General features: G+C 43.8%; 1 long non-coding RNA gene across 1 annotated transcript; it reads right to left on the reverse strand.

Moving 5' to 3' along the window:
* Positions 1 to 10306: 10306 nt before the first annotated feature.
* Positions 10307 to 17649, reverse strand: LOC308477962. The gene is made up of 4 exons (XR_013986772.1): positions 17502 to 17649; positions 16592 to 16637; positions 14356 to 14411; positions 10307 to 10944 (listed from the first exon to the last, which is right to left on the reverse strand). It is a non-coding gene; the product is annotated as an uncharacterized lncRNA (long non-coding RNA).
* Positions 17650 to 27198: the final 9549 nt, after the last annotated feature.

A 27198-nucleotide genomic window follows, 5' to 3' on the forward strand; every position in this document is an offset into this window, starting at 1 on the left:
ATTGTGTTAGTCCAAAGGATGGGGGAGAAATTTGATTCAGTTTGCATTTAAAGGAGAACTTACCTAATTCACACTTTTTTGAAACGGGCAGACTGAAACACAGCTATCCTTTGAAATCTGCCCATCTCTGAATTTTGCAGTTCAGTTCCCCAGCCGTGTAGCTTGTTCTGTAATGTATATACTAGATGTGAATATAAATGCATATTTTAGTAAAAATAACACATTATATTAAGGAAAAATGCTTTGCAAAAAAAATGTACACAAGGAAACATTGCATACCAAAAGTATATATTGAGAGAAAGTTGCACTACAATTCTGATGAATTTTCATGAAAACTTGTTTTTTAAAAAACATGCTGATGTGTAAATGTGGAGAATCGAATTTAAGATTGCAAAAATGACAAGATAGAAACCAAAATCAATACCTTTGCCAATCCCCTGCTAGCCCTTTTCTTTAAAAAGGTCGCAACCCAATGCAATACTCTTGGCAAGTCTACATTAACTTGGGGTGCCACTATGGCTGGGGCTGTTGCAGTCCAAAACATCTGGAGGGCACCAGATTGGAGAAGGCTGCTGTGCTAAGGGCCTTAGGATTCTGATGAACTGGGCATTGACCATTAATCTCCCACTGGGGCAGCCTAAGGCTGTGGAGCAGGGTCCTCTTTCTGCTGCTCTCCCTCATTCCTGATGCACAGCCGATCTGCTATCTTAGGCAAAGGCTATCTCCGGTGCAGCTCTGAGAAGCCCGCCCTCCACCTCAATGAATAGAACAAGTCTCCAGAGTGACTGTAGGCTCTGTAAGGTAGGGCCCATCACCTGCTATCAAGGACTGGCAGAATGCTGAAGAGTGTGCATCAGGGAAAGTGGGGCTAGAGTCTTGAAAGAGGGGATCAGCGATTTGTGGTGAACTGTTCTGGACAAGAGGCAAGAGCTGGAGAAAGGGGAAGCTTCAGAGCTGGAGCATAGGATGGGTCGGAAGAAGAGGAAAAGTCAGGTTAGGCAAGTGAAGGGCCAGCTGCTTCCCCACCTTCTCCTGCACCACTGTCTCCCAGAACCAGGAGGGGATTGAAAAGGGATGATCAGAGGAAGTTGCCACACAGGCACAGTCTCTGGCTGCGTGTGTGCAGCTCGTCAGGGGAAGGTACATAAACTGGTGGAGGAGACTGGTTCCCTGCTGCTGCAACTGCTCCATAGAGGGCGGAGCTGGGAATAGCTGCCTAGACACTAGACTGGTGGGCATAGGTATCCAGAGCTGTAGAAGTGGCTATAAGGACTCAGCTATACAGCTGCAAATAAAACGTTTTAAGTGTGTTTTAAGTGCAATATACAACGTGACACCAGATGGCAATGGTGAGCCTTATGGAAAATTCAATGTTTTTTTTTTAATTAAAAAAAACCATTTTCAGAACGTTTTTTAATATGTGTGTAGATTCCACCTAAGTGTTACCGTTGACAACAAATACTTCACTCTCCTCCGTGTGCATTTATTTGGCTGGAAAGCAACCTTGACACCTTCTTAACTTCAGCAAAGTATCTGTGTCATGTTCCACCCTCAAGTAGTGGAAGGTGACCCACTAAGCCAAATGAGGCACTGCCCCACCTACCTCAGCCAGCCCTCACCTGCCTTGTCTTCTTACCTGTAACCAGTCCAAAAGGCAGCAGCAACTGCCAGCTTCCTCCTCCCTAGTTTCAGTGTTGCACCTGGTAGAACTCAGCAAGGAGGAAGATGGGGGCAAGAATTAGCCTGCACTGCCTGCCATTGGCTCTGGCGCCACCTACTGTTGGGCTCCCTGCATTCTGCCCCACCAGACCCAATGGGCACCAGCCACCATGGCCATCAGACCATTTCCTGGGTCATCTCTCCATTTTGAAGCAGCAGTTCCTGGTTCCTGCAGCTCAGGCCGCTCTTCCTGGGCCACCCCCCTGCCATGCAGCTTCCCAGTGGTAGCAGCACAAGCCAGGATCTTCCTGTTTCCAAATGGTGCCGTTCGCCACGAATCCTACGCTGGCGTTTCCCTGCAGCTAAATCTCTCGCTGGAGCCGGACAGCCATCAATAGCACTCGGTTAATTAATTTGATGGGAACAGCAGGGAGCGCCGTTTGCACTTAGTGAAGTTCCCAGAAACTTCCAAGCTCATCTCTGTAATTGGCCTCATAAATTTGAGGAAAGAGAGAGCTCAGCAAAGCACACGGGAAGGAGAAGGAGGGGAGCAGCATGCAGTGGCGGCCTTAGTTAATTTTATTGGAGAAATTCATCTTCCCTTCCCCTGCCGCTCGCTCTCCCTCCTGATTTGCCTAATCATGATAAACTCCCATTCATATGTGCACCTACTGCACAGCCATTCGCCGCCCTAAAATATTGACTCATGAATATTAAGCACCCTCATTAACATGCAAAACCAGCGGGTGCCATCTCTTCTGCCTATCCGAGCACTTGTAATTAAAAACTGAGCCACGATGTGTGGGACTCTGATATAGGCAACCCAGGACAGCTGGGAACCACAAGGCTGGGGCTGCAATGTCCTGCGAGGAACACACCCAGGAATGCTACACCCCACAATCTTTGGGGACATTCTCAAGGGCTCAGCATCCAGTGAGTAAGGTCTAAGTCAGAGGCTTTCAACCTTTTTGAGTTCATGACTCCCTTAGCCAACTACATTCTTTCTGTGGCACCCTTGTGGGGCTCAGGAGCTGGCAGCCTCTCACCCTTTTTCGAACACCCTTCCTTGTAGAGTGTTCCCTCAGCCTCCTCTCCTCTCCCCTCTTCTTGGGAGTCCTCTGGGCAGCCGCAGCTGCCACCCCTGGTTTCTGAGCTGCCTCCCCCATGCCCCAAAGAGAGGTGCCTCGTCACACTGCCCCACAGGGGCCTTGGAAGCACCCCATGGCCAGCCGCAGAGGCACCATTCACCTGGGGAGCTTGTAGCCAGGGCTGCTGCACAAACAGCTGTGCAAGCCTTTGGGAGGCAGAGATGCAAGAGGGCATCAGAGGAGGGAGGGAAGGAAAGAAGGGTAGAAGCCAGTGTTACCCACGGCACCCCAGACCATCATTCAAGGCACCCCAGGGTGCCACGGCACACAGGTTGATAACCACTGGTCTGCTCCTGAGACTGGGAAGTTAAGGGCTGCTTCACCAATGGAATTTAAGGTGCACCTATGTACACTTAGGACGTGGGTGGCGCTGTGGGTTAAACCACAGAGCCTAGGACTTGCGAATCAGAAGGTCGGCGGTTCAAATCCCCATGGCGGGGTGAGCTCCCGTTGCTCGGTCCCTGCTCCTGCCAACCTAGCAGTTTGAAAGCACGAAGTGCAAGTAGATAAATAGGTACTGCTCTGGTGGGAAGGTAAACGCCATTACCATGGGCTGTTCTGGTTCGCCAGAAGCGGCTTAGTCATGCTGGCCACATGACCCAGAAGCTGTACGCCGGCTCCCTCGGCCAATAAAGCAAGATGAGCGCCGCAACCCCAGAGTCGTTCACGACTGGACCTAATGGTCAGGGGTCCCTTTACCTTTTATGTACACTTAATGTGCACACCTACGTGCACAAACACAACTTCAGAGCAGCAGTTGCCTTCTACCAGGAGTTGCCTTCTACCAGGCCAGATTTTTTTGATGGGCAGCAGAGTAACCAAAGTCTCAGGCACAGACCCTTCATATAATTTATCTGATATCATTTACTTTAGTTGTTTAGCTGTGGCCCTTGTAGCTGGAAATGTCAGGGACTCAACCTGCCTGGGACCTTTTGCATGTAAACAGTGCACTCTGCTATTGAGCTATGGGGAGCATCCAAAGTAGTGCTATGTGAACATCTCATCAGTGCCAGGATTTCTGCTAGAGGAAGGAAACATACTCCATGTGTGCCCCCTAAATCTGTTCTAGGGGCTCCACTAACCCTCTGGAGCAGATTTAGGGAGGCTGTGAGGCACCTGTAGGGTGAGGAGATTGCAGAAGCAGAAATCTTGGTACTGATGGGAGACATGGCAGTTGAATACTGTACAAGCTCTCTACCCACCTGCTGTTGCTAGTTATATGGCACTGGAGGGGGTTCCATTACTGCTTACTCCACATCCAATGCACTTGCATTGCTCATTTTTTAAGCTGCATTCACACAATCCATATTGATCCCGTAGTTTCTTGGCAAATAGTCCTGTGTGATGTGTTTTTCTTCTCAAACCACCTTCAATCCAATTAGAAAACGATGTGGAGTAAGTGGTAATTTGAACATACCCAGTAGCCATTGCACTGGCACAGGTGAGCATACACAGGTGACAGTTTAGTGAACAGGAGTGCCGGGGGGGCTACATGGGTGGGGATCCCAAAAAGGTCTGTGCATCTGGTGAAGACCTCCCTGCCCCCTTTTTCGTGTGCACAGTGCACAACTTTGTGCAAAAGTGGCTTGAAATGCAGTGGGGTAGGGGAATGACCTCACTGTGTTTCAAGCCATTAATGTGAACATACTCTTCATTCAGGTTGCCAGACATTTATGATTATTTGTTTACTGGATTTATTAGTTTCCTTTTTTGCCATGGCGACTCACAGTGACTTACAAAAGAACTTATGAAAAACGAAATAAGGCAGACAGACATTAAAACCAAATATTTAAAATAAAGGAAAGGGTGGACAAAAGATTAAAAAAAGAAAAACCTTTATCCAAGAGGTATAAACTCCTCCTTGATTGGAAAGTCAAGGAGGAGGTGGTAAAATCAGTTATGGGCCCAGAACTTAAGTTATAATATCCAAATGGATTCGTGGGAAAGACTCTGGAAGGTAGACATAAAATTCACCGCATGTTATAATCTGAAAGAAAATCTGATGAAAATGTTTTAGCGTTGGTACCTGACTCTAGCCAAATTAGCCAAAATGTATATTAAAAAAATTGAACGTTTGCTGGAGCTGTAAGAAGTCAGAAGGTACAATGATACATACATGGTGGAACTGTGTGAAAGTTAGAGAACTATGGGACATTATATATAATGAACTTTTAAAAAAATCTTTAAATGTTCATTCCAAAAAACCCCAGAAGCCTTCCTGTTGGGAATCATATATAATGAAATACCAAAATTTTTTAGAAGAACTTTCATGTCTGCAACAACGGCGGCTAGAATTTTGATAGCAAAAAATTGGAAAGGAGAAGTGATACCCACCAAATTAGACTGGCAGGTGAAGATGATAGAATATACAGAAGTAGCCAAAATGACTGGAAGTTTAAGAGATGATTCAAAACAGAAATTAAATAAAGAATGGAATGTCTTTATAGAATATTTATGGCTACATTGTAAAAACAAACGCTTTGACAAGTCTAGACTGAACCTTGCAGGACAATATGGAACATGAATAAATTAAGTGATTTTAAACATTAAGAAGTGATAATACAAAGTGTGAAATCGAAAATGAAGCCTGGAAAACATAGTGGGATGAATGGAAGTCAAAGGAATATGTGATGCTTTTTCTTGTTTGTTTGTTCTTTGTTACTGTATTGTATTGTTTTGTGATTTGTTTATTGTTTGTTTGTTTTTAAAGTATTATTTCAATAAAGTATTTTTAAAAATGGAATGGGTGGAGAAAATGAGAAGCAAAGAACAAATAAGAGAAGCTCTATATGACCGCTAAGAACTTAAATTTATTTAAAGACAATTATGAGAAATGTTGGTCAGAAGTGAAAAAGGACCTAGAGATATGGTCAAACTTGAAGCTTTCGAATTGCTGTTATAAAGATGAATGTATTGCCAAGAATGTTATTTTTGTTTCAATCATTGCAAATCTTGGACAAAATGAACTGTTTCAAGAAGTGGCAGAGAGACATTTCTAGATTTGTCTGGCAGGGCAAGAAGCCCAGAATAAAATTTAAAATATTAACTGATGCAAAGGACAGAGGTGGATTTGCCCTGCCAGACCTTAAACTTTATTATGAATCAGCAGCATTCTGCTGGTTGAAAGAATGGCTGCTTCTTGAGAACACAGACATTTTGGATTTAGAAGGTTTCAATAATGTTTTTGGGTGGCATGCATATTTGTGGTATGACAAGGTTAAAGCACATAAAGCATTTAAAAACCATATTGTTAGGAAAGCATTGTTAAATGTCTGGATAAGATATAAGGACTTACTTGAAAATAAAACCCCAAGGTGGTTGTCACCAATGGAAGCAAAGGCTCAGAAAAAGCTCATTATGGAGGCCAAATGGCCGAAATATTGGGAAATTTTGGAACAAGAAGGAGACAAATTGAAATTGCAGAGTTTTGAGAAATTAAAAGACAAAGTGCGAGACTGGCTTCATTATTATCAGATAATGGAGGCATACAATTTGGACAAGAAAATTGGCTTCCAGGTGGAAAAATCAAAATTAGAAACAGAACTCTTAGAACCCAAAACTAAGATTTTGTCAAAGATGTATAACTTGCTGTTGAAATGGAATACTCAGGATGAAACGGTGAAATCTGCTATGATTAAATGGGCACAAGATGTTGGACATAACATTATGTTTGCTGACTGGGAACAGTTGTGGACTACAGGTATGAAATTTACGGCCTGTAATGCCCTAAGAGAGAATATTATGAAAATGATATACAGGTGGTACATGACACCAGTCAAGCTTGCAAAAATCTATCATTTGCCCGATAATAAATGTTGGAAATGTAAAGAAAATGAAGGTACGTTCTTTCACCTTTGGTGGACGTGCCCAAAGATTAAGGCTTTCTGGGAGATGATCTATAATGAAATGAAAAAGGTATTTAAATATACCTTTCTAAAGAAACCAGAGGCCTTCCTGCTGGGCATAGTCAGTCAATTGGTGCCAAAGAAGGATAGAACTTTCTTTATGTATGCCACAACAGCAGCAAGAATACTTATTGCAAAGTATTGGAAGACACAAGATCTACCCACCTTGGAAGAATGGCAGATGAAGGTGATGGACTATATGGAACTGGCAGAAATGACTGGCAGAATCTGAGACCAGGGAGAAAAGTCGGTGGAAGAAGATTGGAAAAAGTTTAAAGATTATTTACAGAAATATTGTAAAATTAATGAATGTTAGAATGATGTTGGATAGAAACTAAGTGGTTTTTAGCTGTAATGTTATAAGGGAATATTAAAAAATGGACTATTAATAGGTAAAAATATAATGTTACAATACTTTAAGATTGAAGACTAGGATAAACAAAGAGGGGAGGGATTTGCTGAACTAACAAACTGAATTGGAATACAGAAAAGGGAGGCATGAGGAGGTCCGGGAAATAAGCAAATGAAAGATAAGTGATTGAAAGACTGAATTGTTTTTAACTATTTTTATTTTGTATTTTTCTTTTTTCTTTTTTTTTATTTTGTAATTTTTTGAAAATCTTAATATCTTAAAAAAAAAAAAACAAATAAGAGAAGCTCTAACAGGAAGTAAAATAACTTGGTTTAACTGTATATACAACTGGTGCAGCGGACAAAGAAGTGGTTAAGGGAAAACAAGAAATGCAAAGAATATACAAAATATATATTTTTTTATAAAAATGGGAGATAAAAAAGAAAATATAGTTATAAAAGGGGAAACCAGTGAAATTTATAAAGAGTTAAGATAATGAAACGAAGGGGCACAATCCAGGCACAGTAAAATACTCATGGCTGCCCTGCTAGGCCTACTTACTTGGATGTAAACCTCAATGAACACAGTGGGACTTACTTTTGTGTAAATGTGCATGGGATTTCTACCTAAATCAATGTTTAATACTGTAATTCTATGCGTAATTATTTGCGAATAAACCCCATTGAATAATTTGCTCCGGAATAAATGTGCATAGGATTGCACTGTAAACGGCTTTAAGGTGGCAACGTTATATCTACTTACCTGGGAGTAAGCCCCACTGAACCCATCTATAGATGTATAAGATTGCACAGACAAATGCTTGACTTTGGGTGGATTGTGTCCAGCACTGCTAAATAGTGAGTCAAGACTGGTCACTTATTGGGTGCACTGTCCCATCACATGGAGTTTAAAAGGGAAAGAAATTGATTTTTCCTCCAAACTAACACCCCCCCCAAAGCCCCCACACTATTTATTGCTCCCTACATTCTCCCAAGGCTCCAGTTTGAACTGCTGCAGCCATTTCTGTCAATCTCCTATTCTTTGGCCAATCAGCTCTTTCCACTGCTCAGCCAATCCCAAGCCAAAACTATTGCTATGGGCTGGCCATTGGCCATGCTAACCATTGGCCAATAGCATCCAGGAAGTATCAGGCTGTGGAAGGCTGCTGTAGGATATTCACTAGCTAGTTGTTTGTTTGTTTTTTAGCTGGTTCTTTAAAGCTAGCACTAGGATGTGTTAGCTTTAAAGCCAGCTAAGATGGCTTCAAAAAAGGATTGGATAAATTCATAAAAGGATGGGCCTAATAAGTGGCCATTAGCTACTACGAGAGCTGAATTAAAGCTTCATCTTCAGAGACAACAGAGCTTCTGATTTCCAGATGCTGAGCAATCAGAAAAAGGGCCATCAGCTTTTATGCTCTGCTTATGAGCTCCCTAGGACAGTCATTGCTGCAGACAGAATACTGGAATAGCTGGACTTAGATCTCCCAAAACAATTCTTACATTCTTAAAAAAGAAAGTGGTAAAGGGTAGGATTCTCACGTATCTGTGTTGGCCTAGGCAACTTTGTGTGCTATCCAGTGTGTAAAAACCTCATATGGGCATTTTGACATGTTCTCCAACAAGTCTCCTTCTCTTTGCCAGTGTCTGCCCAGGGGCCATGGAGCTGGAAAGGGATACTAAAAATAAAAGGTGAAGGTGTGCACAGTCTCGACTGGATGATGGTTTTAAACTCCTTGTTTCTCTTCCAATATTCACCAATACTAGCTCCCTATTCTGTGATGTTTGATAAGAACACCATCACTTTCTTGGTACTGGAAAACAACAACAGAAGGAAATCTCTGGTCCGAAACCCCCACTGCTTTGTGGCTATACTCATTCATGAGAAAGGCCTCAGGAATAAACCTGAGGAAAAATCTTGTGGGACATATTCTGGATAATGAAAGCTAAGGAGTAAACCCTACAATCCAGAGTGGAATCCCTAAGACAGTTGGATGGTGTACGTCTCCTTCTGTCAACTCCTGCAGCCAAGCTGATGCCAAACATATTTCTCTGCTTTCCTTTGGACCACATCAGTGAGGCTGAGAGTGGGAGGCCTCGTCATCTGGGCAGCCCAGGACTCCGTACACACTGCCCAGGCTTGTGCCCCAGGAAGGTCACTTTGGCGTTGCTAACACAGCAAAAACAACACTGGAGGCAACATTGCGAGTTACCAGTCTCTGCAGCTACAACAGGTGCTGTGAATCGCCAGCAGTTTGCCTTCACACCCAGAGGCGCACTCCATTGTCTCTCGAGACAGACGGATGCCAGCAACAACATACAAAACCAGCCCACCAAATGTACTCCTTCCATGCAGCAATGGGAGTGCTCTTTAGAATGGACACCAACAATGAAACAGGTTCAACCAGGTGTGGCTAAAGCAGGAGAAACTGGTCAGCGGGCATTGCCTTTTGGTCTGGTGTTTTGTTATCCTCTCAGCCAAGAACAACAGACATAGCACATGCTGAGAAGTCCTGATAGCAGTTTATTTAATTGAAAATATTGTTCATCCTGCCTTTCTGTCCCTCAAGACCACCAAGGCACAATATCAAAGCACATCCTCAAACAATTTAACAAAATAAAAGCAAACACAAATATTAAAGGAACCACAAAACAAAAGAGACACATCACTTTGGCAGGAACACCATAACAAGTGCCAGGAAATAATCCAGATCTATTTTCAAGGCTATTTCAGAGATTGCTGATTTATCAAGCATTCACCCTGATTTGCTTGCATAGAGGCTAGATTATACTGAGCAACTGTTCTGCTTTATTTGCAGGGCAGTTATTTAACAATGAGCATTTGTCCTGCACTCATCCTGATTTGTTTGTGGGGTGTCTACATGGCAACAGAGCCTTTTGATCCACTTTGACTGAGCAAACCAAAAATTCCGGTACATGTTTGAATCCATCCCACAAAACAGCGACTGTCTCTGGAGACACCCTCAGTTGTTACTTCCCTGAAGACATCCTAAAACAGCATTTTCACTAGCTGGGTAAAAAAGGAGGGAGTAGATGATGGGGCTAAGTGAGCTTCCCTTGGAAGGACATTCCAAAAGCTAAGTGCCACCAAGAAAAAGCCTCATGTGACCATCTACCAGATTTCTGATGGCAGAGGGATGCAGGTGGAGAGGGTGGGTGGAGCTCTTATGCAGAGCTGAGTGCCCCAGCTGCTTCAGATTATCTACCCTTATGCCTTGTTAGAATGCACTTTTTCATCCTCCTGGCATTTACTTTGGTCTTAGAGGCCTTTGCAATAGTTAAGGACCCCAACGCTTGCAAAGCAGCATTAATAAGTGGCCCACATGTATTGTTCTCCAGGTGACAACAGATACCTGGGAATAAGGTGAGAATGGGTATACTGGGTGTGGAGAGTGCTAATGATATAGTGGGGCTTGCAAAATGTTGCTATGGTAGGTGACATAAATGGGTGTGGGGTGATTTTACTGGCGCAATCTGGAAAGAATGTCGCGGCAATGAGACATAGATGGGAAGGCAGAAATAGGGTGGTAATGGTGGGTCAGAGAGATAATTTCTGCAGTAAAAATAGGGCAAAATGAGTGGTTTGATGGCTGTTCTCCCTGCAGGTGGAGAAATGGGAAAGCATCGCACTCCACCCCATTCTGAGCAAGGGCTTTTGGCTCTTCCTCCATCCCTACCTTGGACATTTTTCTATTGATTGTCACAATCAGGGCCCCTCCTGGAGTCTTTTTTTATTGCACATTTGTGATGATTTGTGCTTGTGATGCTATTGGGGCAGTCACATCTGATCCTGCTTTCAATGCTTTTGGTGCTGGCAAATGTTTTGGGGCTGGTCATGCTGCTTCATTTCCAATCAGTGCCTGTTTGGATGAAAGTGCTTTCTCGCCAAAGAGCCAAAAAGAAAGAAAGAAATGGACTTTTGTGGTCGGGAAAGTGTCAGGGAGATTCACAGAAAAGTGTGGGATGCATAAACACTCCACAAGCAAATCAAAGGTGAATGTAAGACGGAACGCTTATTGTCCTATAACCTTATTGGGCAGTTACAATCTAACCTCCATGTCAGCTTTCTGTGAGCAAATCAGGATGAATGCTCAATAAATAGCTCATCTGGAGAAGCCTTTAACACCTCAGCCCTGCAACCTGTTTGGCCACTTAGCCTCTCTCTCAAATCTGGCCAGCATCCAATAGCTTTGTTTGGTCTTTGTAGCCCTTTTGCTTTCTGCTCCTTGCTCTGACAGTGTACCTACCTAGTGATGATGAATGATTTTTCATTTTGCTGGGAAAGTGGCACAAACAAGAGAGTTTACAAACTCGTTGCCTTTCAAGCCAAGACAATAACTCAGCACTTTGTCATTGCCGGAAATGGGGCTATGATATGGGCACTGATGATGGTTGTAGCAATATTTCTTATGGTTCCCCTGTCTCATAGCAAATCTGTTACTGGGGTATAATTTACCTGTTTAGACCATGGCTCAATAATAACACTGAACAGCTTTATGCATCTGTTGAGTCTCTCGCTCTGTGTATACATCTGGAAGAACGCACAACTAGCAACACACTCTTAAAAAAAAAAAAAGAATGCCAAGGTTGTTGTTTTTTAAAAAACAGAGTCCTCTAACTCCATTGTTCCACCATATTTATGGCTGTCTGTAAAAATAACACCAAATCCATTTAGAAATGTTTGATCTGGAAAATGTTGGAATCATTGTGCCTTGTACATCAGGGGAAATTGTTTTGCAAAAATGTATCTAATTGGAGAAATTTGCAATAAAATGAAATTTCAAGCTGGCTTTAAAAAGGAAAATCTCAGACTAATATGGAAATGTGAATAACTCACTTTAGTACTGGAAAAATGAGGACCTGAAACTGACAGATTCACCCATCCCTAGGTGACAGCACCGAGAGACTGCAGTTGAACCCTACGCAGTGCCATAAGAATCTGTCTTGTCTCCCATGCTTTTTAATGTTATAGTGAAACTGCTGGCTGAGATCATTCAAAGGTCCAGGCTGAACCATCAAGCCCTCTGCAATAATAGTAAAGTTCAAACTGTGTTGATGATACAGGACTGTATGTACCAGCCCTGCCTGCTCTACTCCCAACCTGCTGCTTGCCGCAGTAGGCTCTGAAGGAAATGGGCTTGCTTAAACTTGTGTACAGGACTCCCTGTGATCAGGAACCCTGTGCAATCCATGTTCCTGATCACAGAGATGCTTGTAGATGCACCCAATTGTTGGCAGGCACACCATTTCTTTAGCAAAAACTTAGCGATGCTCTTCAATATCTATACTGAGAATGGAGCCCTTTTATATTGTCCTATCCCTGGCCAAAGAAGGTGGAAGCCTCAAGAGGGTGTGAGGTGTGGAATCTCAGAAGACCAGTGTGCCCCCTCAATATTTTTAGATCCAACAGTTGTTGCGAAATAACCTGTCACATCTAACATAGGCCTAAATCACCTGTGACTACCGAGGAATTTTCAGCCCACCAGCTATATCCTATGGCCTGCCAGGGGCTTGACTTTGCAGTCTCAGCCAGGCAACAAAAGCAGAAGGTCGCTGAGGCTCCAGGTGGGGGCTCTCATTCATATGGGGGGAGGCTTTCAAGTTCTGCAGGTCTAGAATCATAACATTTCCTCTCTTTCAGTTTGGTCATGGACCTGAACTAGCCACACTGCATGAATATAATCCTTTAGTGAATACCCCAGGAGATACCCCACCACTTAGAAGTTTTGCAACAACTGCTGTAATAATAATAATAATAATAATTTATTTATACCCCGCCATTCCCGGCTCAGGGCAGCTAACAACAAATTTAAAACACTTAATTGATGCAACAAAAAACAGCATAAAATACAGTATAAAACATGAATAACAATAAATTCAGAATTCAAAAATCAATTTGGGGGAAAATCCATCCAATAAACATTAGATGCTCACCAGGGCTAGCTGGCTAAATTATTCCTATTTGGGCCAGCGAGGAGACCAGGGGAGAATTAGCTGTGGGATCGCAGAGTGGGTAATATTCATAAAAAGGGGAAGAGGAGGGAAGGAAGGAAGGGCAATAAAAGATCAGGCTAAGTTCAAATTGAAAGCCAGGTAGAATAGCTCTGTCTTACAGGCCCTGTGGAAGGAAGTTAAATCCTGCAGGGCCCTGGTCTCATGGGACAGAGCAGTCCACCAGGTCGGAGCCTTCACTGAGAAGGCCCTGGCCCTGGTGGAGGATAATCTGACTTCCTTAGGGCCCGGGACCTCCAAACTATGATTATTCATGGACCTTAAGGTCCTCTGTGGGGCATACCAGGAGAGGCGGTCCCGTGAATACGAGGGCCCTAAGCCACAAAGGGCAGGCAGGCAGGAAAGTAGATGCAGCATCCTATGGCACCAGGTTCATGGCATGGTCTCAGTGATTCCTGAAACTGCCCCATCACAAAAACACTTTGCATTTATACAGCGGCTTTAGAGTGCTCAAAGCACTTCACTTCCATAATCTCAGTAATCTTTATAACAATGGCCCTGTAAAATGGGTCGTTATGGTCGTTCCCATAAGGGGTGTTTGTGTGTGTTGGGGGGGGGCTCATGCCCGAGGCAAGATTTAAATATGAATTTTCAGATCCACTATCTTTTAGTGGCTCTGCTACAATATTCTGCACTAGCCTTTCCCATCCTGGTGAACCCCACATTTTGGACTACAAGTAGGGATGGATAGGCAAATGTGCCACTTTCAGATTCTCTCTTTTGCTCATGTCTCCATTCTCCATATTTCCACAACTGCTGGTTTTAAAGACCTCATGAAAATTCATCAGACCTTGGTACGAATTTCTCCGAACATCCACATTTTTGTATGTGGCTTTGCCTTACGCATTTTTACACTGCAGTTTTCCCTGGTATAAGGCATTTCTATGTGTTATTTTTTACTAACAAACTTTTAACCTTAGTAAATGTACTTTTGTACATGTTATTTGGCTGCATTGAAAAATTCAGAGAAGTGTGAATTGTGAAGTACACATGAGTTCATGTTTCAGACAGCATGAATTAGGTAGGCTCACCTTTAAATGTGAGCTGAACCAAATTTCTCCTCCATCCACAACTACAACTCCCATTAGCCCCAGCCAGCTGATGCTACTGGTTGTGAGGAAAAGATCCACCCAAAGATGCTTGTATCCAGAATGAACTGACTGAGATTTTTGCCTCTCCTCTCGGAGCTGAATACTGAAATGCTTTTAAAAACCCCCAAACAATTCCTGACAGAGGACGAAAAACAGAAACAAACTCACTCTGAAGATGCAGCCAAGGAGAAATTGCTTGCAGCTTTAGTAGCCAGCAGAGGGAACTAGAGGACAAGGAAATAGTGAGCAATCAGCAAAGTCAGCAACTCGCCCTTGTCTTTGTGCCAGCAAATCCCAGTTATCACATCATATTCCTTATAATAGACCATCAATGGCCATCTTTTCGGTCACAGCCAGGTTACAATAACAGGAATAAACAGTCATATGTAGGTCTAGTTTAATTTATTGACCTCCCTGCCCTCTCTGCCACTGCACCTCAGAATTTGAAGGCAAGAAAGCATGACAAAGTAAGGGATTAGTTTAAGTCTTGTGCTAGCCCTTCTTGGCCATATCTTTGCTAGGTTCCAAGATCATTCCCGTACTAGGCTGCCCCAGCATAGCTCTGAGGGTAGGGGAAGAAGACACCAAGGGTGCCTTTGACATTTTCTAACCTGCTATAAGGAGACCACAAGTACTTCCTCATCCTCCCCTCTCATCTTTTTGTGGTAATGGATGGTGCAAGAAGATTACACCTACAATGAAGCTCCCTCCATCTCTAGGCAATCCATGTTTTCCCTGCATCTTCTTGGGGCCTCTCTTTCCCCCTGCTTGTAGGTTACTGATTCATGGCAGGTACCAATCTGTCATGACCTTGCACTTGGGTTGATGGGTAATAATAAGGGACAGTCAGAAGAACAACAACTGTATTAGGGGTTAGAGAACTGGCAGGGTAGAAAGACAATCCACATGTGCACATGCCTGCAGGGAAGATGATTTTCTACCACCTCACTTTGCATTTGGAGAGTTACTCTCTGTCCTGAATCCCTGGCCTACCTGGCAGCGAGCCAGAATGTCAAGTCCGAATTTCAGGAAACGCAGTCCAGGGTCAGTCCAAGTAAGCCAAGTCTGAAATCCAGCAGTCAGGAAACAGTCCAGAATCAAAGCCAAAGTACAGTCCCCTAAAGATCCAGGAGCATCCAAGCCAAGGTCCATCCACATGGGCAGTTGAGCAGGCAAAGCCCCTCAGCTCTGCTTCCCTTTTGTACTTTGCATGCTGATTACAGCATCTGGGCTTGATAAGGCAGGTGACCCTCACCTGTTCCAAGCCTCCTCCAGCTGATGAGGCCCACCTGGCCAGTTAGTGAGCTGGCCTGTGGGCCCCTGCCTACCTCAGCCTCCTAGAGCAACCCTCCTGCTGCTCTCTGTGCCTCAAAGAGTACTTCCTCCCCCAACCCCTGCTTGTCCTGGTGTGTCCCAGTCCTGGCTACACCCCTCTCCAGGATCCTGTTCCTCCTCCCCGTCATCCTGTCAGATCATGACACCCTCCAAACATTAGGTAATGCTATGCAATTTGGTTTCAATGGAGCAGTTTTATTTTGTGCACCGTCAAAAATTAATCTCTGACTTTCCTATTATAAAGAGTGCTATATTTCTCTTTATACCTGCTTTCTGCATAACCAGAAACTTGTGTACTTGGCCCTTATGTTTACAAAAATGGGGACTCAGTCGTTGCCTCTTCCTCCCAGAATTTGAAGTATATTCAGCAACCACCTAGCAGAGATGAATCCAGTCTGCAGTCTCCAACTTTAGACACAGTCTAAAATGCAGACCTCAGCACATCACAATCCAGTCTAATTTTGGGTAATTTTGTCTCTGCCCCTAACCCCTGCTTTGAATAACATCTAGCCTGATTAAACATTCTGCACCACTTGAAAGCTTGTACATTATTTTGCAACAATTTTGTTCGTACTAATACTGTAAAGGTATAGCCCATCTGTGGATTTTGAGTGCCACCCCCCAAAAGGCACAACTCTTCTATTCTCCATTTTACATGCACAGGAAGAAACAATGCATTCAGAGCGCTGCCCAGTGCCTACATTGGGATGGATCATGCCTCCAGAGGTGAGTGTTTTCAAGTCCTGTTATTTCAGGTAATAAGAGGTGGACTCTTTGGCAGAAAGACAGGATAAAAATGAAACAACACCATCTAAGCATAGCCCATATTCCATAGACTTCTAGGTAACAACAAACCACCTTCTTTCACAGCATAGCTTTTTAAAGGGAAATTCCCTTATTCCGAATAGGATTCCTCGCAAGAAAAGGGAAAAGTTGACATTTTAGTAAGACTTCTGTTGCAAATGCCACAGAGCTTCTTGGTAAATCTGCCTTAATTTGGCCATATCTTATTATCAAGGTAGATTAGGCACAACTGTGGTTACTAATTAGAAGTCTCCCCAATACCTACCTCAGTCTTTAGTGTCATTCCTCATGATACTCACTCAGAGTTACTGCTAAGACAAGATTATGTTGGGGGACAAATTAGATTTCCTTTGCCCATTCCAGATATAATTACATTTCTTCCACATCCTTCTACGTTTCCCCCCAGGTAGTTTTCCCTCTTTCTAACTCTTGTTCTTGGGCAACCTTTCAGCAGAAACTTCTTGCTGTGTCTGGGCTAGAAGCAGCAGAAAAAAGCACCACATTTTGTAGTGGCAATTTCAAAAGTAGGCTAGAAAGTGCAAAGGCCAAAGGCTGGTTAAATCTGTGAAGCCAAATGGGAACTCAATAGGATTGACGTGAGTAGGGGATTGAGGCTTTGGTGCATAGCTCAGTACACTTTCTCTGTGACTAGCAGAAGCTGATGCGAAAAATGAGCAAACATATGCACATTATATCCATTGCATTCATCCAAATGAAAAAACTAGGAAACAATTTGGTTCACTTTCATACATTGGCTAGAAGTACAGGATTTAAAAGCATCCATGGTCCTAATTGAACAGCAAATAGAAGGCATAAGATTTCTCTGTTCTGTTTGGGCAAATTTTATTTATTTCAACACAATTTGGATACCATAAATAAAACCTACTTTGTACTGCACTGCAAAATCTGGAGAAATACAAATTTTAAAGGAGGTGTGTTTGGGTTTGTAGAGTGCAAATTACTAAACTGGTTTGCCTTTAAATATTAATTGAATCAAGTTTATCTCCCATCCCTAATTCTGATTATGACTTACACCCCTGGTGTCTTTTTCCATACTTTGAAGTCCAAATAGAGTATTGTTTACATGTGGCACTGAACTGATGTAAATTTATATTCTAAAATGTTTAAATGGTCTATGGATTGCTAATCAAGAAAGTGAGTAAGTAAATACTAACATGAGCGCTTTAACCCCATGAAGTCGTCAAATTCAAAATATTTCTGATCAATCCAAAAAGGCTCCATAGTCAAGATGTACTTCTTACTTAACCCAAGAAAGTGATGCAATAAACTGGTGGTGCTAACTGCCTACAAGCCCTGCTTGCTGCTCCCAATCCAGAGAAAGTGACTTGTGCTTAGCTCCCATTGGCCTTTTTCTGAATTGCGGCCACTGAGGTCACAATGTGGGATTTTGCAGAAGGAGCATTATCACAATAGGATGAATTTTTATGGCAAATATGAAACCTATCAGGTATTAAGGTTTACCACCAGAGACCACTGTTCTTGAGTTCTTTAGAGAGAACCTGAATGCAAGACATAGAATCATAGAATTGTAGAGTTGGAAGAGACCATGAGGGCTGTCTAGTCCAACCCCTGCCATACAGGAATCTTTTTGCCCAACGTGGGGCTCAGATCCACAACCCTGAACCGAAGTGTCTCATACTCTACCAAATGCCTTTCAACACATTTTCCTGTGGTGTCAAATACTTCCTAATGTTCGATGTAGGCTTCAAATATATCAGGTGAATTAAGGTCACCATTTGGATGTAATGTCAGGATATGCAAAAGGGGGGAGGGTATTCAATAATACATTATTCCATATGACATCATGCAAAAGGGAGAAGAATGGATCTGGAAAACTCTTAAGGCGTTGCAGTTTGTATGGAATAGGTTTCATCTGAATGTTCACTTGTAAAATATGTAGCATGGCAAGATGAAAGCATGTAAATGATGCTGGATACCAAATGGAAAGTATATTTTGCATGTTTATTAGAGGCATAGCTTAATAAATATCTGCAGAGGCTCATTATCAATAGTCAGCCAATTAACAGCACTTAAAGATGACTGACATAAATTGAAATGGATGCAAATGGACAAGATAAGAATTCTGATATGTTAAAACTCTGGCTGTGCATAAAATGAGTGGTTTCCAAGCCAGCTGCTGAATATTAACAGCTTCATCTGCAAATTGATGCCAAAAGCATGACAGCAAACTGGTGACGACTCTGTTTGGGTTCACCAGACCATATGGCAACCCCCATCCCCAGGATCGGCAATTTGTAGCAGAGAAGACTCCATTGCCATTGCCACAGGGTAGTGCTGTAAAACCACTGCCTCTCTAATCACCCATGCTCTTGCTGCAGCAGAGCTCCTCTAAGGTAGTACTACTATTATTATTATTACAGTAGTACTGTACCTCGGGTTACATACGCTTCAGGTTACATACGCTTCAGGTTACAGACTCCGCTAACCCAGAAATAGTACCTTGGGTTAAGAACTTTGCTTCAGGATGAGAACAGAAATCGTGCTCCAGCGGCCTGGCGGCAGGCCCTATTAGCTAAAGTGGTGCTTCAGGTTAAGAACAGTTTCAGGTTAAGAACGGACCTCCAGAACGAATAAAGTTCTTAACCCAAGGTACCACATTATTATTATTATTATTATTATTATTATTATTATTATTATTATTATATTTCATTTATTGATAGCTTTCTATGAAGCACCTTGAAGCGATTTCACAATACAGTAAAAACATATATGAAACAATTGCATATAAAAACAGTTAATATATATAAATCTTGGCTGTGAGTCCTGGAAGACCTGTTCCCTGCCTTGTTGGTCTTTTCCCACCTGGCCTGGGAGGGCGGGGCCTGGACTGACTCCAGCTAGAAAATCTGAGGCTGCTGATCAAGCTATTGGGCTGGGGTGTTGTTTGGGGATTTTTTGTTGCTGTTGTTTATAAAAAAAATTGCATCATTATTTTTCGGTCTTATGATTTATGTGGAAACTGTTCAATTTGGTTGTGTGCTTCTTGGTGTTTTTTATTTATTGTTTATGACTACTTTTGTAATTATGTAAATATTTTCATGTTGTAAAACCCTGAGCATGGGTTTAAGGGCGGCATACAAATAAAATGATGCTAATGATACTGCTGATGATAAGCGATTTCCAAAAAAGGCAAGAAGGCCTGCACAGGTACTCAAGGGAAGGGCAAGTTCAACCTGCAAGTTCAACCTGCTATTGCCTAGCTCTGCCAAACCAGAAAGAGACTAGCTAGTGCGTTCTGGAATCCAAGCAGCAGACTTTGGACTGAGGACCATTCTAAGTGGTTCTCTACTCAGCAGGAATATAGGTGGGTGACAGATCTGTGCCCTAGTGGCAGTGCCACAGGAGGCAGTTTGAGATGAGTGGGAAGTCATGGGACAAGTCAGTAGCCTGGATGGCAGAAGTGGTTGGGATCAAAGGGCACATGGCCAGGCAGTGCTGAGGAGCAACCAGAAGTAAGAGTGAGCAGCAAGTTTTTATAAGGAGGCAGGGGCAAAAGGCAGGCCAGAGGTCAGGATTAACGAAAGGTCAAGGACAGCTGGCAAATGAAGCCCTTTATTCTCTTTCCTGTCCTGAAGGACCTTGGTGGGCAAAGTCGGTCTAGCGCCAAAAGAAGTTGCCATATGCTGTCCAGTGGCTCACCACATGGGACATATATGCATGGATCCAGCAGCCCCTGGCAGTAGCTCCAACCATAGTGCCACTGTGATATTTTCCAGTATTCAGAGCAACTGTTCTGAGGCCCATACCTCAAGCGTACCAAGAAAGTTGAGGTAACTTTATTCTTTTAACTTTTGCATGTTTTAAAGTATGGTCATAAAACTTTTGTGATGTTATTGTTTTACCTCTTGTAAACCACTTTGAGCGTTGTTGGTTTTTTTTACAACCAAGTGGTGTATAAATTGTGGCCTACCGTTTTCATGGAGGGCAAGAATCCAGGCCTGCCCTGAGGAAAAGTGTAGACATGTATGTCAAGATCCCAAAGAACAAATAATCTGACACCACCACTTAGGCTACCTTAAGGATATCTCTTAAGCATAGGGTTGTACCCTTTGAAAATGGCATGTGGTGGACAACAGTCCTTACATCACCAGTGCTGAATGAAGAGAACATCCAAGAGCTTATTGCACCACAGTGGTTCAGTCACAGTCGCATCATTTTAATTATTAAATGTAAAGCTGGAAATCAGTTTGCTAATACAGATATATCTTGACAGAGGACGTATCGATCCAGTCAATCAGAAGTGACAAATGTATCACCTGTGATTTAGCATTTTGTGCGAAATTTACCTTTCTATGTTGGAATTTTGTTTATATGAGAAATAACTCACAAGAATACAGTGGTACCTCGGGTTAAGAACTTAATTTGTTCTGGAGGTCCGTTCTTAACCTGAAACTGTTCTTAACCTGAGGTACCACTTTAGCTAATGGGGCCTCCCGCTGCCGCCATGCCATCACAGCGCTATTTCTGTTCTCATCCTGAAGCAAAGTTCTTAACCTGAGGTAATATTTCTGGGTTAGCGGAGTCTGTAAGCTGAAGTGTCTGTAACCTGAGGCACCACTGTACTTCTTTATCTCCCTCCTTCAAATGCCTTCTCAAAACCAACCTTATCTAGCAAATAAGCCTGCAGCTTAACCCCCTTAGGCCCAAGCTATTTGTGATGGTGACAGGCCTGTGGCTGCCCCATCCTCATATAAAACTGTGGTGTAGGGGTTAGCTTGTCGGACTAGGAACTGAAAGACCAGGGTTTGAATCCCTGCTCAGCCATGAAGCTCACTGGGTGTGTGACCTTGGGCCAGTTACTGTCTGTCAACGTAATCTACCTCTCAGGGATATTATGGGGATTTAAATGAGACGGGGAAGCACGTATGCCACCTTGAGCTCCTTGGAGAAAAAAGTGGGATATAAATGCAATTGCTAAACTAACGGAAATGTGTGTGTGTGTGTGTGTGTGTAGGTGCAATTTAAAAGGAAAAATGAGTATGACAGCGATTTGTGCTGAACTCAGGGACAGCCTTGCGATGCAGTGAGATGAAGCAGAGTGATGAGGCGATAGTTAACGGAAGGAATGGATGCCAGAATGATGCAGCAAGTGTTGGGCCTAGCCAGACAAGGCAGCATTTGGGCTTTGCTTCAGACACCCAAAATGTCTTAGGCTGGAACTGTGAATTCTCTCACTTGTAACTCCCCTTTCCTTATCACAAGCTTCCCCTTCCCCCCACACCCGCCATCTTATTTCTCCCTTCCAGGTTCACATGGGAGGAGGAGGGGCACATTTGCAGAAAGGAGGGGCTTCACCTCCTGGTGCTGCTTTGGCTCTCAAACTGTACATTCCTAAGGCTGTTGAGGGGAGACTCCAAAGTGGTTTAACCAACCACCCAAAGCCCTTTCAGGGGCTTGCAAGTAGGGTGGAAGTGAGGGCGGAGGCGTGTTCTTGTGGTCCTCCACCTTTTGAACTTATTAAATAGTGGGTGGACACAGCAGGCAACACAGAGCTTTCTCCAAGTAGTTCTTTATAAGTAAGCTGGAACTGAACTGAACAGCCAACAGCTCAGCCGGCCTGCTTTTATAGGCAGCCAGCTGTCAACATTGTAACAACAACAACCCAGGGTTTCCCGCCTAAATTAACTGACGTGGACCTGAGTGAAAACTATATACATGATACCCCTGGTGGCCAGGGTGATAACTTCAATGCATAACAGAACTTCTGTTTTGTTCAACTGTTACCCTCTTGACATTGATGGGAAAGATTCCAGCCCCTGAGCTGGTCTAAATTGCTCCTCAGTTTTTGGGGCATGTCAGTAAACTGGGATGGCTTTGGAACCTCTGGCTCATCCTAGCTGCTTCCACTTCTACCCTGGCTTGCTCCTGAACTGCTCCCAGACTGGGCATGCCCCCCCCCCCTTTGGTCCTCAATTGGGCCAGAGCATTGGAAGTTTCTAGGGGAGTGGGAGTCCAGAATCACATCTCTGTCTCTGAGGCTGGAGCTTTGACTGGCTTTGAAAGTGAATGTGTCAGGTTTGCATCTTAAGAAGCCCTGCATTTTGTCTGGTCTTCAGACCTCATCCTCAGCTGAAATGAAGCCTGAGTAACATATTTATTCACATCCATTCCTGGATTGTTGTCGTAGCTGCTGCTATTGCTGATTAGGGGTGGAGGGATCTGTCAGTTTCAGTTCTCTTCTGTTGTTGTTTTATCTTAAATTTGATTGTCAACGTTTCTGCAGCAATCTGTGTGGGTTGGTTTTTTTAAAAATCCACGTGGATTTTAAAAATCCATTTATTAAAAATTATTAAGCACAGACCTGCTTCAGACATGCGTCTCTCCCTAACCCTGCAACTGTGTAAACACTATGCATTCCCATTCATCTGCTGAAGCTCACTGGCTGCCTCTGAAACTGGAGGTTCAACTTAGCAATCAATGTCATCTTTTACCTGCTCCTCTCATGTGGTCATGTGCATTAGTTTATCATATTAAATATTAGTTCTTTTGGTGTCATAATAAAATAGAATAGAGTAGAATAGTGAATTTATTATTTTTATTAATTGTTTGTTATGCCTGTAATGTGGACATTGTTCAGTTTGGTTCTGCATTTTTAAATGTTTTATTTATTGTTTATGACTACTTTTGTTATGTTGTAGTTATGTATTTTTTCATGTTGTGAGCCGCCTTGAGCATGGTTTGAACTATAGAAAGGGAGCATACAAACTAAAATTATGCATGTATGTATATATAAAACCCATTTTAAACACATGACTTCATAGAATCACAGAGCTGTGGAGTTGGAAGGGACCCCGAGGGTCATCTAGTCCAGCCCCCTGCAATTCAGGAAAATCAACTAGATACAGAACGGGGGGAAATGCAGTATTCACTATAGCACACAATTAAAAACTGCATTCAAAACAACAACAACATGGGAAAGTCTTTGCTTGGATTTATTCCTTGTTTATTTGCAGGTGTGGGGTGTGTTACTTCACGACTTCCCCTTGCTCTGCGACAAGCTCCCTATATATGGGGGAATTTTATCCACCCAGCCAACCATTGTTCTGCAATTCCATTCCACCACCCCCTGAAACAATTAAAAACAACAACAACAACAACACACGAGATCCAAATTGCAGACCACACACTTCACATCTAGCTTGATGTCCCCCATTCTCTCTCTCTCTCTTTCTTTCTTTCTTTCTTTCTTTCTTTCTCTCTTTCTTTCTCTCTCTCTCTCTCTCTCTCTCTCTCACACACACACACACACACACACTTCAAAGACAGGCAAGTTGATCAATTTTTGCTGAGCCAATTCTTTTCTGGAGTTAGGCTATCCAACGTTTCTCATCAGTTAGTGCTTTGTTCCATTTTGTTGTAAAACAACAAAATAGCTAGCGCTCAACTATGAGTTGTATCCAACCAAGGCTGTGTACACAGTATATGTTTAGAGCACAGTTGAAGCACATTATTTCCTCTCAAAGAATTCTGGGCAATGTGGTTTGTTAAGGGGCCCTGGGAATTGTAACTCTCTGAGAGGTGAACAGCAGTGCCCAGGATTCTTTGAGGGAAAGAATGTGCTTTGGTTGTGCTTTAAATGTTTAGCGTATACACAGCCTGAGTCATACTCAGAGCAGCAGACCCATTCAAACCAATAGGCTAGGCTACCTTGATTCCAATGGGACTACTTTATGACTTAATTGAAGATAACCCTCTATGTAGAATGGATTCTTTCTGTTTCCAGTGTAGTTAATGGCAGTGCAACAACAGCGGCAGTAATAATAATGAACTGAAATGAAAAGTGGCCAGATTGCTTGTTATCATCACCCCAGACATGTTCTTACATGCATCTGAATGCTAATAATGTTTTGTCCATTCAGGGGATCGAAAGCCTTAACCTATAGCACTAAATAATTTTTTTTTTCTTTTTTTCTTTAATAATTTAAACATACAGTTAGGATCTTGCAAGAATGCAAGCAAGGGTTAGGGTGTGTAGAAACAGGATCAGTCCATTTCCGAGGGGGCAGGCATACATTCTCCTCCTCACCAACTAGGCCTGGTTGGTCACTGCCCGCCCCCATGTTGAACTATTTCTCCATACACATCCCAGCAATGTAAGATCTGTCCCCTCTTTGCCCGCAGACTAGCGAGGCACCTCCTGGAGGTGACACTTGTCTGAGAGAAGCCTCTGTCATCCTTCCCTTCCACCGCCACCCCCTTCCCATCTCATTGCTATGGATGGTGGAGGCGATGATTTGATTAAGCTCTTCACCTGATGGAGGCAGAGCAAGCCAGATGCAGTGGGAGCTGCCAGAACTGGGCCAAGGCAGGGGGATAGTATACAAACACATTTCCCAGGCCCATCTGTGCCATCCTTCTGTCCATTTTGCTTCCCATTATACCCTACAGTTCAGAACCCCACTTGGAACTGGGAATCTCTCCAGCCTCTCTCTCTCTCTGTATATATATATCTGCTCCTTCTCCTTCAAGGTGATCTGACTCGATTAGTGCAATGTTGGCAGGGAAGGCCGGGCGTGTGTGCGAGCTTTCTGGGCCTCCTCTTCGCTCTCTCTTTTCTGCCTTAATTGGAACCCTCTGAGACCAGGCGAAATCGCATTAGCACCAGGCCCCGGCGTGCAAAGCCATCCATCTTTTTTTATTACAGCGTAATGGGGCTGCTCGCGAGGCGGCGTTCGATTTGTCACAGGCCTCGTTCGCTGATAACGGGCATTTGTCATCACTTTCTGCCTGTGTTAATGTCATCATCGGCGAGCTGACAGCCAGGCCCGTCGAGGGAGCACCGGCGACACAGCACATCCGTCAAGCTAATATTTCCATGGCTGTGGGGACCGGGCGGGCTACGGACACACATTAAAGCGCTGAGGAGAGGACGGGAGAGAAAAGCGCCATTGTCATTAATTAAAATGTTAGGGTGGATATGAAGACGTGTGCACGTGCCGCCTGCCCGAGTGTGCCACGCAGCGAGCGTGACGTGGCCCGTGAGTGGGCCGGCTGGCCTACAGTCACATGTCCCCTATTAACAAGCACAAGCTTGGATCATGAAGTGCATTTAAAAGCTATTTGGGGCTGGGGAATCCAGAGCATGGTGAATAGGAAGGTCATTGTTAATAAGCGAGGGAGGGGTGTGCTCTTGTGTAACCAGCAAGCCACAGTGTGTGTATCTTATCCACTCCTCCCCCCAGAGTGTGTTTGTTCCTCTGGCATGTTGTGGTTGGTCATTCGCAGACATCCTAGTGTCAGGTGCTTGGCAGCCATAGTGCCAATGGGAAGATGCCAATATAGGCAACAACCATTTTAGGCGTGTTCAGTAGGTGTACAGCTGTGTGCTCACGCATCACCGCGAACCCGGGAGTGATTAGAAAAAGGGCAAAAACAGTCCTAAAAGAGCGCCAAAAGGGCAAAAATGCCACAAAAACAGCACCTTGCAACCCCACAGGCCTTTATAAGTGCAATCCCAGGAGCCTTCGCACCAACCTTTGAGGTCTGTGGAGACTTGGAGTTTGAGGAAGGAGTTTTGGAGGGAGTAATTGCCACCATTCATGCCAGTCTGGGGAGTGCTGCTGGTTTTTTAAAGGGTTTTTCTAGGGTTTTCAGAAGTTTAGAGGATGTTTGCAGGCTTTTTCAATGGGCATTCCCAATATACACTATTTCACTTAAACGTGTGGTGTCTTGGAACATAACCCACATGTAAAATGGTCGTTGCCTGTACAGATCAAAAGGCTGTCAGCCCCAGAATCCAAGGTGTAGGTATCATGAGCAACTCATTCCTAGTCAAAAGCAAGCTGAATGTGAGTTACCAAGGCCATAAAATGCCATGATGATCTGTTACTGCTGTTTATGTCCTGCTTCTGGGCTTCCCTAGGTATCTGGTCGGCCACTGCAAGGACCAGGATGCTGTCCCTCTATAGGCCTTTGGTCTGTTCAAGCAGGCTCTTCCTTCTCTCTTAATTTCACCACAGTGGTTGCAGACAAGACAATGGGATTGGGGGCAGTATTAGGGATGCAGTTCAGGCTGAATGGCTCTTGTGGCAGAGCTGCTCAACAGTAACTGCAGCCAGCACTGTATACATGCTGGTTGAAATCTCAGCTCTGCCATTAAATGCACTAGGTGGCCTAAAACAAGCCGCTTACTCAGCTTCAGCCAACACTGTGATATGGGAATAATTATACTTTCTAACCTACAGGGTGTTGCTGGGACTCATTGGGGACAACTAGGGCCGGGAATTCAGGCAGGAGCTGGAACCAGTGATATCCAGAACAAGCTAATTCTAGCATTGTTACCATCCTCTTCTTTGCTACAAGGGCAGCATAGAGACTTTGAAGAGGGGAGCTGGTAAGGAGTCCAGAATCAGAGGCAGGAGTGGGGGCAGGAGAAAGAAATGAGGCAGGCTGCTGAAGAATCCAGAAAGTCTTCTCCTCTTGCTGCAGCCAGCTTCCTTCCCTCCTGGTCTCCCAGAACACATAAAGTACGGTTGACATATTCCAAAAAAACCTGAACACGTTCGGAGCAACCCCCCACCCCACCCCCCATCTCTGTCACTTGTCTCTTCCCTGCCACTCACCCCTTCCTCATCTGCCTATTTGCTCCCTCCTTCCCTCCCCTCTCTTCCCTTTGCTGTCTTCGGCCTCCTGCTCTTGAATGATGTGAGGCCCCAGGAGGGCCACGCCAGGCCTGGTGGCTGCCGGAAATAGCATAAATCCTAGTGCGACTTGGGGACGAGCCAAGAAGAAGCAGGTCCAGCGTCTTGCCAGAGGTGGAGCCGCTGCTGCCGAGGGCCACCTGGTGAGCCCGCTGTTATAGAGTGTTATAGTAGACTGCTCTGACTGTAA

The sequence above is a fragment of the Podarcis pityusensis genome (assembly GCF_964106645.2).
Source record: "Podarcis pityusensis genome assembly, chromosome: 5".
NCBI lineage: Eukaryota > Metazoa > Chordata > Lepidosauria > Squamata > Lacertidae > Podarcis > Podarcis pityusensis.